Source organism: Hermetia illucens, chromosome 7 (assembly GCF_905115235.1).
Source record: "Hermetia illucens chromosome 7, iHerIll2.2.curated.20191125, whole genome shotgun sequence".
NCBI lineage: Eukaryota > Metazoa > Arthropoda > Insecta > Diptera > Stratiomyidae > Hermetia > Hermetia illucens.
The window spans coordinates 6,480,978-6,493,595 of record NC_051855.1 but is presented as its reverse complement, the minus strand read 5'-3'; positions in this window follow the sequence as shown (position 1 = coordinate 6,493,595).

Below are 12,618 nucleotides of genomic sequence, written 5' to 3'. Positions count from 1 at the left end.
TGCGAGGCCAGATAGAAGCAGCAGGATCACTTTCAAGACCATTCGACATCAACAACGGTCTACGACAAGGGGATGGCCTATCATGCGTCCTCTTTAACTTGGCCCTCGAGAAAGTGATCCGGGATGCTGAGGTAAAGGCAAGAAGAACGATCCTCTTCAAGTCCGCTCAACTACTGGCCTATGCTGACGATATCGACATCATGGGAAGAACCATCCGAGACGTACAAACTGCCTTCATCCAGATCGAACAGGCGTCGCGAGATCTTGAATGAAGGCAAGACAAAATATATGGTGGCAACGTCAGCACCGAAGACGAATCAACCAACAACATCAAACCGCACTGGTCAAGCACAAAGAAAAAGGATAGGAGAATACAACTTTGAGATCGTTGACAATTTCTCCTATCTAAGGTCGAAAATCACAACCGATAACAGCTACGATGATGAAATCCGCGCACGGTTGTTGTCAGCCAACAGAGCCTATTTCAGCTTACAAAGACTGTTCCGCTCGAAACGTCTCACCATAGGGTCAAAGCTCTTACTGTACAAGGCAATGATGACCTCGGCACAAAACCGGGATGTCTGGAGTTCTTTATTAAGGCAGGCCTAGACCGGATACCGGTTATTGTGCCGTTGATGATGTTATTTTCTACACCTACACCAAAAACATCCCTGCCGGTGAAGCACGCCTAAATTTTTATTTGGATGAGCTTTACCGGTGCTTCACACTTTGGAAACTCTCCCTAAATCCTCCTCAAGTGCGAAACCATTGCATTCCACGGGAATACCAGGATGAGGCTGAAAATGAGAAGAAACATCACTGACTTGTCTCGCAACAACACACCTATGCCATCTCCGTGAACGAAGTCACCTACCTAGGGGTGATCATGAACTCACGCCTCTCCCACGTACCACAGATCACGAAAGCTCTTGGCCATGCAACCTGTGCCTCAAAGTCCCTATACCGAATCTTAAGTTAGTTTTGGTTTATAGGAGAATTAAAAAGATTTTTCTCAGAAAAGATTGTTTTCGCAAAAGATACTAGCTACATTGCTTCCTATAGGAGTACTACAGTCCTGTAGTGTAGGAGGATCTGTGCAAACCTAAATGCTTGGAGGGCATAAGTATAAATCCGGCACCAGCCAAGAAAACCAGAATTAACAATCATAATTAGATAATTAATCATGAACTTATCTGAAAACTCAGAAAATCAAATTAAATTAAATATCTTTTGTCATATTAACTCACCTAAGCACTCAATAAAGTAAGCCACAAACTGTTATTAGCTTTACCCATAGATCTAAATTCATATGGCTTCCTATGGTTTGGTTTTGTTTTAATCTTTTTCTGCATCTTATCTGAGTGTGTGTACCTTAAGTATTATTAAAATTAAGGCTCATTTCAAGACGATTTAATTTCTAACTGTCCCCTGAAGTGCAATGTTTTCTTATTGTAGAAACCCATACGCCAAGAAAAACTTATAGGTCACTACGGCAATATATTTTAAAGTGGACAAATAGATCCGCTTCGGTAAATTAATTCAATTAAGCATGCAAAACACATCAATTGCAACATGAATAGTTCTTTTTGTATCTAAGTTTTATTTATTTTGTCTTTTTTTCTGCGAAATATCTGTTGGAATGCTTGATATTTGGTTTTTTTTTTAGGTTTACTGGATAATTTCTCGACCATTATATGTGGTGCTAATTGTAAAGTAATAAGGTGAAATCTGGAAAAAGCTAAAGATATTTCTAGGTTTTGTAATTATCTGTAGATTGCGGATGTATTATAGATTGTGGTGCTAACAGCGAGGGTAGCTCTATCGCAAATCTTTCAAAGGATGCCTGGCGTTCCGCTGGGAAATCTGCTTTTGGAGATGTAGAAATTTACCCCCCGAAAATTCATAACATTAGATTTTCCACCCTCTTCGGCAATTTTATGAAAACAGCATTTTTATTAATAAGTGAAGACTTGACAGCGCGATGGTTGAGAGGGTAGAGCGTCAGCCTCCCAATCTCACTGCTCTGGGTTCGTATCCCCGTCATGGGTCTCTGTGTTCGCCTTGTGCTTGTCTCGGTTCTGTTAACCTATCACTTGCACAGGGTTAAGGGTGAAACTGGAGCACAAACGGACTATGGGGATGCCCTATTCTCCACCAAGAAGTGAACAGGAAATACTGAAAAAAATTAGGAAGAAAGATGACTAAAAACCTTCAATCCTTGTTGATTTCTGTTAACAGTGGAGAAGAAAGAAAGATGGGAGAGAATTGGGACAAGGGCGTGAGTTGGAAACAGCGTTGGCTCTTGGGATGGTGGGACATTTTAGGCAAGGTATGGTGACCTATGCAGACGGCTACCGCATAAAAAAAACCTTATTAAAATGGACTTGATATCCCCATTTTGTGCTCTGAAGTGGCGATGAGGAAGACGGGACAACAATCCTGTCGCCCAGACCAAATTCAGGTCGCGTAGTGTATCTGAAAGTTTAATTTTATTATTTTCTACTGCGACTGCCTTGGTGCACGGCTCGACTGCTAAGAGACCGATTCGTGGTCAGATCTAGCAATGCAGCCTTATCGCTAGATGTCACGAATTTTTCTTCGTCGGACCGGAAACCCTGAGAGCGCGCTGCTCTAGCACTGTAGACCAATCTTACGCAGCGTTAGATTCTACTACAGCGATCTCCACAGCACTCCGCCTCCAGCTGAAACGAGGGGGTTTCAACGAAACTCCAAGGCATAACTACTTCAGCTCGGCAAGTCGAACAGGTGATATATCGAGACCTTCTTGGGCGCGCCTCCACCGTGAAGGGTAAAGTGTTGCGGACCTCGCTCCACGACTTTGTGAGGTCCATCGTATGGTGGCTGCAAAGGCCTCCAGGCGACGCCGGCCCTTATCATGACGTGCGTGCACAAACCAAGATAGCTGGCAGTCTGACGACGAACATGGTTTGTGGGTGGCGGTGATTTGATCCGGTTCACGGCGTGCCTGAGCAGACATAACAAGCCTGTTTGAGTTAACTGAACTGAACTGGGTTGCTGGGGAGTCTCAGGTTCCCTCCGTACACAAGTTCCGCGAGGCTTGCAGCAAACTCTCTGACTCTGCTGACTGTCAGTAAGCCAAGTAGGACGGGAGATAGACTTGCAACCAGGCAGGATCTTGCGCCATTATAGGGGCCTTATCTTTCGAGCATCCCGTTGAATTGAGGGTGGTAGGCAGTTCTCCGGTGCCGTTTGAGGCCTTTGAGTTTGTCTAGCTCCGAGAAGAAAGACGATTCAAATTGCATTCCCTGGTCAGTGATGATGATCGCCGGTGCACCAAAGCATGGAATCCACTCTTGACGGAGACCATCGGCACATGATAGTATCGTAATGTCTTTTAGAGGAATCGCCACAGGCCACCACGTGAACCTACCGATGATTGTGAGGCAATAATTGAAGCCGTGCCATCATGGGCCAATGATGTCAAGGTGGATAAGTAGAAGCGCTTGGTGGACCTGGCGAACACACCTACTTCTTTTCTCAAGTTTTACATCTGACATGCAATGCCCTGTCTGCCCCAAGAATTGACGTCCTTGTTCATGGACAGCCAGAATTATTTCGTATTGACTAATCAGTAAGTTGTCCGGATGCCTGATCGTGAACTACGTTAAATAATCGCTTGCGAAAAGTGGCTAGAATGTATGGCCTTGGTCCCTTGTCTGAGGTCGCGCAGCATAATGTAGAGGTCGAGTCGAAAATGGGGACTGCCTGAAAATGTATTTGGAGTTACTCCTCAGGCTCTGAAGACCTGCGTCGCCCTTCTGCCACTTCGCAATTCCTGGGAAATTGACTGCGTCAGGATCTTGATCTCCTCAATGCATGTCAAAACGTCAGCAACTACGTTGTGCTTTCCATACACGTGTTAGATGTCAGTGGTGAACTGGCTTATGAAACTTAGATGCCTGAATTGATGAGAGGCTAATAACTCACGATCGTAGGTACTGTAGTTCCGTTAGGCGGGGTTCAAATGTTTTGAGAAGAAGCTCAACGGCTTCTGGGTTTGGGGGATGAAGAACAGCACTTATGGCGATGTCTGAGGCTTAAACAAAAACACAATCCAATTGGATCAGGGCCTTGAAGTGTGTTAGAGCGCTTCATTCAAGACCGTAACGGTACACTACAGTATACTGTAGAAGGCAATGTGGTCAGCATTGCGCTCGACCGTGATTATTACCCTGATTTGACTCAGGTACTCATTCACAGCTGAGTCGACTGGTATCCGATGTCAAATCACGATACAAATTCCACTGCCACCAGTGAGAATTGAACCGCAACCTTCCGTACGACAGCCTTGTGCTCTAACCACTCAGCTATCCGGAGACATCGCATGGTAAGTGCCTTGCCCAAATGCAGAGACGGGAAGATTTGGGAGTGGCTTATTCTTATCACGTTGTCGACAACTTAAGAGAGGTAGTTGCCCGTGAAGGACATCAACGCACCTTTACGAGGGGCAACTCTCTTGGGAAAATAAGCCAGGAGGCAGATGGACTGCGCAGCTCATCGAAAATGTAGATCCATGGCTGAATTGAATGCACGGTTGATTACTTTCTTACCTAACTAAGTGGGCATGGAGGTTTTCAGCCTTACCTGCACAAAATTGGTATGGAACGATTTCCTGATTGTGTGTTCTATAATGACGTGGTGGACAACGCTGAACGCACCTTTTTCGCTTGTTAAAAGTGGGACTAGTTTCATGAGGACACAGGGGAGCCCTCCCCAGACATTATTGTCAGAGAAATGCTGAGGAGCGCTTTCAGATGGAGTCGTGTTGCAGGTTATGCTCGGGCTTTCCTTATTGCGAAGAAGATTGAGTTCGACTAGCGGAGGGGTCGAATGGGAGGTGGAGACCTTAAACTAACAACTCCCTTCCTCCCTGCCCCTCCTGTTGGTGAAAGGAATTTCCCAACTTGAAGGCTCCCAGAGCTGGAAGAGCGGGAGGGCTAGCTCGAAGTAATATGTTAAACGATTCCAGGGCAGCTCCGTGATAACTGAGAGGGGTTCTTAGTTGGCAACCCGAGAGCGCGCTGTTGCGTGCTAACCAACAAAAAAAAATATTGGTGATTATGCTCCAACCATGTGAAGGCAGTTACGTCGCTTTCGGCAGCCAGCATTCATCCTGAATGGTACCTAAAAAAATGATGGCTTCAACCTTAGAATGTTTTACAGAGAGACAGTAAAAGTCGCACTCTCTGCATTTTCAAAGTGAAAGTGGAAGGAGACGAAAAATACTAGACAACGTAGGTGAACAAAAGGGGAATCGCAAAGAAATCTATCTTTTTTGTTTGAAATCAGAGGATGATATATTGATTACTACGGACAGAAAAGATATCGCGTTTGTCGATAGTCCTCGTTCTTGTTTCTATCTGAAGAAATGGAAACTCATTCACCGCGCTTTTTATATAGAGAAGGAATCTTGAAGAGTCAAGTCATCGCGGTTAGAGGATTGGTATCTACGAAGCAACGAAAGGGACTTCTAGGCAGTTCGGACGGGAAATACCTTACATACCTGTGCACAGCCACTGAAGCTTGTATTTCTGAGGACTCTTGTGACGCAATAATGCGCGAAGCCTACCTTCCAAGAGAAACACCAGAATGCGAACTCTTGATGGTATGCTATGAAGGATCAGAAAGGTATCTCTAAAAGATGGGATCAGAATGAGGCTAAGTTGTAATTGCATAAGGAGCGACATTTGCTTCGTAAGGAATTTTGTAAGGAAGATAAGTTGACGTGGAGCCCAGCTCGTAAATGAAGTTGACAAAAATAAAGCTCAGGACCGGAATTAATGAACTACGGCTGTTTTCTACCTCTTACTGATGGACTCGAAGGGATTGTAGTAGATAGTTTACTTAGTACACTTGTTTTTGAGAGAAAAGCGGATAGTCGGATATCTCATTACCTTTACTCGAAACGTAGCAAGAAATGCCACAATGTTTTCATCCATATCCTTTGCAACTATAAATCATCATCATCAACGGCGCAACAACCGGTATCCGGTCTAGGGATGCCTTAATAAGGAACTCCAGACATCACGGTTTTGCGCCAAGGTCCACCAATTCGATATCCCTAAAAGCTGTCTGGCGTCCTGACCTATGCCATCGCTCCATCTTAGGCAGGGTCTGCCTCGTCTTCTTTTTCTACCATAGATATTGCCCTTATAGACTTTCTCATCCATACGGATTAAGTGACCCGCCCACCGTAACCTATTGAGCCGGAATTTATCCACAACCGGACGGTCATGGTATCGCTCATAGATTTCGTCACTGTGTAGGCTACGGAATCGTCCATCCTCATGTAGGGAGCCAAACATTCTTCGGAGGATTCTTCTCTCGAACGCGGCCAAGTTTCCGAGGAATACATGAGGACTGGCAAGATCATAGTCCAGTACAGTAAGAGCTTTGACCCTATGGTGAGACGTTTCGAGCGGAACAGTCTTTGTAAACTGAAATAGGCTCTGTTGGCTGACAACAACCGTGCGCGGATTTCATCATCGTAGCTGCTATCGGTTGTGATTTTCGACCCTAGATAGACGAAATTGTCAACGGTCTTAAAGTTGTATTCTCCTATCCTTATTCTTCTTCGTGTTTGACCAGTGCGGTTTGATGTCTTCGGTGCTGACGTTGCCACCATATATTTTGTCTTGCCTTCATTGATGTGCAGCCCAAGATCTCGCGCCGCCTGCTTGATCTGGATGAAGGCAGTTGCAGGTGGTTCTTCCCAAATCGTGGGAATATCGTCAGCATAGGCCAGTAGTTGGGTGGACTTGAAGAGGATCGTTCTTCTGCATTTACTTGAGCATCACGGATCACTTTCTCGAGGGCCAGGTTAAAGAGGACGCATGATAGCGCATCCCCTTCAATGGTCTTGAGAGTGATCCTGCTGCTTTTATCTGGCCTCGCACATTGGTCAGGGTCAGCCTAGTCAGTCTTATTAATTTCGTCGGGATACCGAATTCTCTCATGGCCGTGTACAGTTTTATCCTGGCTATGCTATCATAGGCGGCTTTAAAGTCGATGAACAGATGGTACAACTGTTGTCCATATTCCAACAGTTTTTCCATCGCTTGCCGCAGAGAGAAAATCTGATTTTTTACTGATTTACCTGGAGTGAAACCTCTCTGGTATGGGCCAATGATGTTCTGGGCGTATGGGGCTATCCGGTCTAGCAAGATAGTGGAGAATATCTTATAGATGGTACTCAGCAACGTAATACCTCTATAATTGTTGCACTGTGTGATATATCCCTTTTTGCTTTACCAGAGGCTCAGGGGAAAACCCGGTGGCGACTGTCGAGAGGAGGTACACAAGCAATTGCGTGGCTGCCTAAAGGAAGCCATTCGGAGGAGCAAAAAGAACTGCTTCAAACAGCTGTGCGACCATGCCGACATAAACCCTTGGGGCGAGGCTTACAGAGTGGTGATGAAAAGGCTGCGGAAATCACCCCAGGTGACCTGTCCACGCCTCCTGAAATACATTGTTACCACTCTGTTCCCTCACCACGAAAATAGGGGAAGGCAAATTTTTGTCCAGCTAAATGACGGCATAATACCGCCTGTAACTGTGGAGGAGCTGCGGGAAATATGGGGTAGGTTCGGTGACAACAAGGCCCCAGGTTTGGATGGCATCCCCAACCGAGCTTTGAAACTGGCAGTGAAGACTAGGCCCGAAATTTTCGCCAACAACTTCGAGGCGTGCCTAAAAGAAGGAATATTCCCTGCCCAGTGGAAAAAGCAAAAGTTGGTGTTGCTTCCGAAGCCTGGCAAGCCACCTGGAAACCCAGCGTCTTATCGTCCTATCTGCCTGTTTAATACAATGGGGAAGATGATGGGGAGAGTCATCTACAACAGACTCCTGCCCATCGTCGAAGCCAGCAATGGCTTGTCGGAACGCCAGTTTGGTTTCCGATGCGCCCACTCTACGGTGGACGCAATTGGCATGGTGGTAAACCTGGCAAAAGGTGCACTGATTTCTGGCGGCTGCTGTGCCGTGGTGGCGTTGGATGTCAAAAACGCATTCAACTCGGCCAACTGGAATAGAATTAAAGGGGCGTTGGCTGACATAGGTGTCACCGGATACTTAGCGAATTTGGTTGAAAACTACCTCTCAGAGAGGACTCTCTGGTACGGGACGGATGAGGGCCCCAAAGAGTACATTGTCACAGCCGGGGTACCACAGGGATCGGTACTTGGTCCTCTGTTGTGGAATATCATGTATAATGGGGTGCTTGCTCTTCCCGTCCCAGAGGTGACTACGATTTTCGGCTTTGCTGATGGCCTAGCTGTGGTTGTTGCAGCAAAACACCCAGAAGATGTGGAGGTTTACGCAACGGAAACAGTGAGAGCGGTAAAGTCCTGGCTAGAAAAGGCCGGGCTGACCTTGGCGGACGCGAAAACGGAAGCGGTCTTAATAACGAAACGCAGGAAAAATAACACTGTAAAAGTGGAGGTCGGTGGACATATGGTCGTATCAAAGCCGGCTATCAAATACCTGGGGGTAATAAACATTGCCGGAGGTTGGTGCTAGCCGGAGTGGTGCGCTCCATCCTGCTCTACTCGTCGCCTGTGTGGGCAGAGACGCTTGCAAGCTCTCAGAGACGGAAGCAGGTGAACTCGGTTTACCGGCGGATGGCTTTGAGGGTTTGCAGTGCTTTTAGAACCACATCAGATGAGGCAGTATTGGTGGTGGCAGGCATGATCCCGGCATGCATAGCTTAGAAATGCGGCATGGTCAGAGTCGCTTGATCTCTGGCAACGCAGATGGGACGAGTCTGTGAAAGGTCGGTGGACGCACAGGCTCATTCCCAACATTAGGGTGTGGCTTGAGCGAAAACATGGGGATGCCAACTACCACATTACCCAGTTCCTCACGGGACACGGTGGTTGCTACAGGCAGTATCTGCACCGCTTTGGGTTGGATGATTCTCCGAGCCGTCCCAGGTGTGATGGCATACCGGAGGATCCAGAGTATGTGATGGTTCACTGCCCACGATTTGCGATGGAGAGAAGGAGCTTAAACCAGGCGCTGGGCAGGAGCGGAACCCCGGAAAGCTTGGTTACTGAGATGCTGGAGTCCGAGGGGAAGTAGCCCGCGAAGTAATACCTCAATGGTGGTCCCGCGGGGCTGGGGCTGGAGAGACCGGGGGTGGTTTTTAGTAGGTGTGAATCCCACACGCGCCCGCTGTAGTTCCGCCGTTCCGGCGGCGGAGCTGCGGCGGACGTGTCTTTCTAGGATTTTCCACCTCTGTGTACGCACAAAAAGAAAAATCTCCCTTCTTATGTATGAGACAGATAATGCCTCGTTGCCAATCGTCAGGCATTGATTTGCTGTCCCATACCTTGAGCACAAGTTGGTGAACCACTTGGTGTAACTGGTCGCCTCCATATTTAACCAATTCGGATGTAATTTCATCGGCTCGTGGTTTCATTTTTTGGCTGACTAAGAAACCTACTCCGAGCACATGGTTTACTGGATGACCGCTATAATATATGGTGTAGTGGCTCTTCTCCTGGAAACCGGTCCCTGTTATATCAGTCCTATATTGGGACAGGGTATCGGCTAGCTGCTTATAAGCTTCATCTCAGTACAGGGAGCGTCGTTTTAAAAACCATCCAGTCCGAGGCTCCTGTTTTGGCTCCGTAACATCGGTTTTCGGGGTAGGGTTGTCAGCCCTACCTAACCCCCAACCTGGAGGACCAGTTGGTACAGTTTGTTCCGTTTTTAGGCGCGGGAGACTCGCCTTCATCCTTCTCCGTCTGCAGCTTTTCGTTACGAAAGAGCTCCCAGCGGTCACCACGTGGAGGTGGAGATAGGGTTTGGTAGTAGAGCTGTTGGTGTTGGTTCAACAGGCATTTCCCAGGTTTTATGCTCCATCGTGGGTCCTGGGACCTATACTCCCCTTTGGCCACCAACTATAAATGATTCCCTCTTCGTTAGCTATCAATTTATTAGTAATTTTCTGAGAATAAAAATTACAAGGCAGTATCAATCCATTTGCATCACGGCTATAGATATTTCCAAGAAATCGATTTTCAAAGGTGAAGATGAAGAACTAGAGGATATGAAACCATTCTTCCTACAAGACCAAATCCAAGAACTTAATTAGTGTGTTGATTAACGGAAACAAAACCAAGAAAATCTGAAAAAAAACTCTAAAGAAAATCTACCTCATAATAACATCTTAACGCCGAATAAAACCAGCGGCAAGAACGTATCTAAAGTCGCCGATGCTGACTTTTCGAAGATGTTTCCTGTAATTAAGTCTCTCTCTTAGGACGCCACCAGCGACTAAACACGTAGGCACAGGTGAATCAAGAATCTTAACCCCGACTAAAAAAGATATTTTTAAGCCACAGAAAGATATTCTTTTAGAAATGGAGGTAACTGAGCTAATGTAAGGGGAGTCGAGGGACGAAAAAGTAACGACGAAAAATGAATGCTGGGCCGCAAATTATAACTGCCGTTCGCAGCACCCTAGGATAGTAAGAGTGGACGGATGGTACCAGTCAACCAAAAATCACTGGTGGCTCATCATAAAGCCTCATTCTGGGACTAGACACTGACATTTCTTTCATATGCTGCACGCCTGCTTGCCTGTGCAGGCTTTTGTTGTTCAGCCCAACAACGAATGGGTTAAAAACGAACAAATTAAAAATTTCGGCGATTTAATTGCATAATTGATCGTAATGACGATGCTCTGATGATGATGATGATGATGGTGGTTCCGATCTGATTGTTTTCAAGCTTACATCGCTCGTAGAAGACCGACCGGGGCTTATTTTGCCCCCTTAATTCTCTTCGCCGCTGTTACTGTGTTGCTATTGTTGCTGGCGTACTTTTTTTAATTTATCTTCCCATCCATAGTCTTGCACTCTATGCGAACCCTGCAAACTAGCGCGCATGGTTTTTTCAAAAAAAAGATTTTTAGCTTTCTATGAGTAATTCAAACCACATCACACTACGACGACTCAAAAGTGATAACAATGATTTCGATAATTTGCCATAATTTGAATCTTTTTGGGTGCTGAACTCACAGCAATAGTTTTTCTAAGGGGGGAAAAGTAATTAGTTACAGAGATGTAAGCATGGCCGTTTTTTTCGGGTTTCTTTCTTTTCTAAATACAAGTAATATTCCTCGGTAACAACTGCGCTGTCAATTTTGTTAATTGTCGATAATTATCTCTTGAATGTGTGAATGGATGAAGTTGGACATGAGGGTACCAGAAGAAAGCTGCAGAAGAGATGATAGGGGGTACTTTAATATGGAAAAATTTTAGGAAGATGGCTCTTCTTTTCAGACGAATAATTGGAGATACCTGGATGGTTTTGCGTTGTCATCCTTAATTAGACTTGAAAAGGATCATTTCATCGCATGTGCAAGGAAGCTTGAATGAACCTTCCAGGGGACAATTTTTAGTCATGGATTTGTCGAAATTTAGGTTGCAGGTTTTGGGAGCTTATAAGTTGCTAGATACCAGATGTAAGGGGTTCATCCAGCACCACTCCTAGAGTCTCCTCTAGATTCCTCCTTTCTTCCACAAATCTCAAACAGTGGAAGGATACATGCTCCGGGTCCTCTGGGACTCCATCGAAATTTGGACAGTCGGGTGAGGTGTCCAATTTAAACCTGTGCAGGTATTGGAGGTATCTTCCATGCGCCTGTGAGTCCACCGACCCTTTCCCAAGCGTTTCCACCGCTCTTGCCATCTATTTTTGGATCTATCCCTCTCAGCGTTCTTCGCATTGTATATATTCGCTATCTAATCTGCCAAGATGTCAATGGGCATCACTTCAGAGATGACGAATGCTGCATCATCTGAGACAGTCCTGAAGGCAGAGCATACCCTCAGGGCTGTCCTCCTGTAGATTGCACTCAGTTTGGTGGTGTTAACTGACAGGGCGTCCACCTCAGTCGACGCGGCAGGACGGGCCCCGGTCCTGTCGGGAAATGGACAAGGGTTCTTGACGCATGGATGGCGTCAGGACGTAAGCAAGTTAATCCACACACAACGAACAAAACAAATACGTGTCTGCACGCTAAATGTTGGTACCCTAACTGGAAAGACAGAGGAACCCACAAGAGCCCTTCGGAAAAGGTGCATTGACATCTGCGCTCTGCAGGAAACCCGATGGTCTGGTGCCAAAAGCTGCGACATTGAACGCGAACGCGGTAAAAATGGCTACAAACTTCTCTATTTTGGTAACCCACACACTCAAAATGGTGTTAGCATTGCCATCTCAGAGGATTTCCGTGATGCCATTAAAGAAGTCGAACGATTTGATGATCGGCTGATGAAGCTCACCATTATATCAGCTGATCGCACTATTCACTTCTTCACCGCGTATGCACCACAGACAGGTCGACCTAATGCCGAGAAAGATGCCTTCTGGCAACTTCTCGATGAAAAGACTTGTCACATGCCTGCTGACGATTACATAATCATTGCCGGCGACCTTAATGGTCATATGAGTGAAAAGGCAGACGGTAACAGGTGCCATGGGGGAAAGGTGTTCGGAGCGCGCAATGAAGGTGGCGAGCGTATAATCGATTTTGCGGACACCCGTGACCTTGTACTTAGGAATACA